Raw genomic sequence first — 4,368 nt, 5'->3', positions numbered from 1 at the left:
GGCCGGGAAAGCGAGAGCTCCCGCCTCACCAGCGAGGGCGAGAGCCGGGCGCGGCGCGAAACTCCGGCGAGAGCTGAAGGCTGCCCCTCCTGCAGCCCCCGGGGGTCCTGGCACTTGGCCACCGGCTGAGGAAGAAAAGGGAAGTGTCAGATCTGGGCGGCAGGTTAGTGCACGACCCTGTGGGGACTTGGCACTCCGTGATGGCACAGGTGGACGTGGGTAGGCGCACCAGCGAGGGCGAGAGCCGGGCGCGGCGCGAAACTCCGGCGAGAGCTGAAGGCTGCCCCTCCTGCAGCCCCCGGGGGTCCTGGCACTTGGCCACCGGCTGAGGAAGAAAAGGGAAGTGTCAGATCTGGGCGGCAGGTTAGTGCACGACCCTGTGGGGACTTGGCACTCCGTGATGGCACAGGTGGACGTGGGTAGGCGCTCCCTCCACTCACTGCTCCGGGGCTGCAGGAGCTTGCAGGCCTGTGTCAGGGTCAAGTTCTTCCAAGGAGAGCCTAGCCGGAGTGAAAGACTGCGCTTCAGCCAGGCTGTACATTTTAGTGTGTGTGTGTGGGGGGGTATTATTAGTATTATTATTATTATAAGCAGGTTGCAAATATTTAATGAAAGTAGCAGAGCAGACCACAAGGGAAGGGAGGTGGATAAAAAGGGCAGGGGGATGATGTAGTAAAGTATGTACAAACAATCTAGCATCTTTTATGGCTAGCAAGAGGGCCTCCTTCCCTCCTTAAAACCAATTTGCCAGCACCAACATTTTCTGCTGCAACTTCTTGACACCAAAGTAAGCCCAAAGTAGGTCGCTAGGGTGTAATCTCTGGGTAAGTGTTGACGTTTCCTAGATGGTTTACTACACCTGCAACATTAGCTAGAAACTGCTTAGCATTATTCCACAGGTTAAGACTGAAATGGGAGACGATCTCAATCTATTTGAACATTAAATTATTTGTAATTTTTCTTATTGCTCAGCATCAAGTGTAGTTCCACAGCCTGCAATCCTGGCAGGACAGAACATGACTTTGTGGAAATCTGCCTTAATGCTTTGGTGTTTGACATCTTCTCTCTGTCATTGACCAAAAGTAACGTGCCTGAGAATTGTGTGTATGAAATGCAAAGCACATTGTTTATTATAAATGCAAATTGTTATGCCAGCAAAAATCTTATTTTTTCAATCTATGCAACCTATCCTTATAAAGAACTACAAAACCAGGCATCTTGCTATTGATCCTACAATTTTTACTCAAGCAAACCACTGATTTGAACGTGAGTGTTACTGGAATAGAATGCACAGTCATACCCTACAAAAACCAAGTGAGTTCCAAACAGACCCTGTTTTAATAAAACAGCAAAATTGCAGCAAAGATGTTGGTTCAACACAGAAAAAAATCATTTAAGTTAGAAGACAACTTTTTCACATTTAAACAAGGCACTTATAGTGGATATTTTTAAATCCTGTTTATGATTCTGTCACTGTGAACTGGATCCTGCAGACACTTTGGCAAGTAACTTTATAACTGCACATGTGTTCCAGTGAAGCAAAGCACCTGCATGTACAGGTAAGTGCAGGATACGCATCTATGACTATGGAAATAAAACTGAATGGGCTTTGTTCACCCCACAAATAGAGCAATACTACATGTGACAGTTTCTTTGAAAATATAAATTTTTTTTGACTGCCAGTTTACATTTTTCCTTGGTTTGGGTTGGATCATATCTGGTTTTGTCTTAATTCTGCTAGATATTATCAAAATATTCACATAAGAATAAGACCTCTGTTACAAAAAAAAGCTCACGAAAGTATGTCTTTTCATCAGCAGTTTTACAAAGTAATGGAAGTTTAGTTCTAACCGGAGTCTTAAGTAAATAAATGTTAACAGTGTTCACTGGCATTATCATAGTTGAAATTGTAGTTTATAAATTTTTGAGAGCATCAGCATCATGATATGGTTGTCATAGAAACTGCAACAATATGTCATTTCAATTAATTTTACATGCAGTGATGATAAGGTCTATTCTTATAACTGTTCTATAAAACAAATTCTAAAAGTAAATGCAGACGAGTAAGGAGTAAGAACTATACATACAAAACAGCACTTTTCAAATTACTACTTGGTTAAAGAAAAGCAAGAGAGGTATAACATTGTTAAAATCATAACTCAGTTTACAGTTGAGAACCAGCAGCTAAACTGATTTGATTTTAAAGATATGAAAAGAAAAAGGTGAAAAAGATTTAAATTCTTAAGGAAAAAATATCAAAGCTCAATGAACCAAATCTGGTCACATTTAAAAATTCAGGATTCCAGTTTAAGGAATGCAAAAATATTTAAAAATAATTTTTAAATCACGAATGATCTTTCTGGGCGTAGAAGGGGTGAAAAGTCAAACACTGCAAATCTAGGACCACAATACAATTTTAAAACATTTATATGGTTAGAAATAAAACATGAATGGATTTATTTTTCATGTATAATGCAGCTACTGTGTGTTATGAATGCTACCTTAAGTAAATCATTGCCAGACACACTCACTTGACGTTAATGACTTGATTATTAGAACAGAAAAGCGTACTAAAATAAAAACAATGTTCTTTAAAAATAGTAATTGCACTGTGGACAAAAGATGTATCTCTTTACTTATCTGTCCTTTGCTATGTTGGGGGTCAACATTCTTGGCTAAGATCATGGGATTTCTTTTATGTGCTTCATAAAAACATACAATTCAATAATTTACATGAAGGAAAATACTGAACAAATCTTAATGGGAAAAATATATTGAATTTCTGATTTTACATACTTTAAAGGTGATTAGGAAATATATAAATGGCATAATTTTCTTAATAAATTTAATGAGTTGCCACACAGCCTGCAATGTAGACCTGAAATTATTTGAGACTGCAAGTTGTCTGTAAGTAAATAAAAACTAAAAATATATTTTTTTTAAATCAGCCTAAAGGAGCTATCTTCAGTAGAAAAGGGAGAAGCATCCAGAGCTATTCTTCTTGATAGGATTAAGGAGTGCTACAAAAGAAGCATTTAAATCTCTAGATTTCCCTGACAATTAACAATGAAAAGCAGATGTTTACAAAGCTATTTTATATGCTGGTTTGTAAAATGCTAAAAGATGGTTTGTGGATGGTAAGAAGGAAGAGCTGGATAACTGCTTGTCTGGTGTATATTTAAAAGCATTTTCATTGGCTCAGTTATTGTTAATAATGAAAGAAACACTTTGTGCTGTATGACTGTGACTATAGAAAACTGCCATCATAAAGTCCTCAACAAACTCTTAAGATGTAATTTACAAAGATAATAATAACACAGAATTATTTCACTTCTCTGAATGCTAGACATTTGCATACCAGGACTGTGTACAATATACTCATAATGCACATTCATAACAACAAGGACTTCTTAACACTGCAACTAAAGCATGAGATCTGTGCATTAAACAATCTACAGCTCCAAGTTTTCCTTTGGTGTGAAACTGTTTCTACAACCCAGGTGCTAGCTGCCTGCACAAAAGAAGCCCATACTCTATTCTACACCTTCACTTTGTATGATAATACACGGAGTACTGCAAAGCTGCAACAGTAGAGGTTACCCAGTAGCATTTACAAATATGTCAAATTAACTTTTAACAGGAATTTGAGAGGAAGGACTGAAACAGAAGATCTGGGTTCTAGTCCTACTTTTGGTGCAAACTTACAGAGAGATTTTAAGCAAGTTACTTTGGCCAAAACGTTCAGACACGCATATTTCAACCCCAATTTAATGAATTCATTAAGGTTAGTGTGCTTAGATCGGGTACATGCACAAATATATACACATGTAGGCATCGGTTTGTGAACAGTTAGGCCCTAAACCTTTTGGGTTCTCAGTCTTCCTGTCCATTTAATGGAGATTATCTTATTTAGCTATCTCAGGGAGATGCTGGGATTCTTAATTCCTAAGGGACTCCTTAAATAATCAGTCCATCTATGTTTACATGTAATAAGGACTTCTATTAAGGGTCCCAATCCTGAAAAGTCTCAGGTATATGCTTAACTTTACACATTTTAAGTAGTCTTGTTTAGTCTAATAGGATTACTCACTGGGCCCATCTACATGAAACTTTTACTATGCAGCAGACTAATATGCTGTGCAGTAAAGCATCAGCATCAACATGTGTGCAGCAATCAGGGAAACACTAATTTACTGCACTGCTGGATAGTCCCATCACATACAAGTGGTATCTGGCAGCGTAGTAAATTACTGCGCTTAAATTACCATGTAGACAGTGACACTGGGATTAGTTTATTCTGGCTCAATTTGAGCCAGAGTATATTCAGTCACATTAACTGCACATGTAGATATGCCTGCTGTGCATAAA

This window comes from Alligator sinensis, unplaced genomic scaffold (assembly GCF_000455745.1).
Source record: "Alligator sinensis unplaced genomic scaffold, ASM45574v1 scaffold447_1, whole genome shotgun sequence".
NCBI lineage: Eukaryota > Metazoa > Chordata > Crocodylia > Alligatoridae > Alligator > Alligator sinensis.
The sequence above is the reverse complement of the archived record's forward strand: the minus strand, read 5'-3'. Positions refer to the sequence as shown.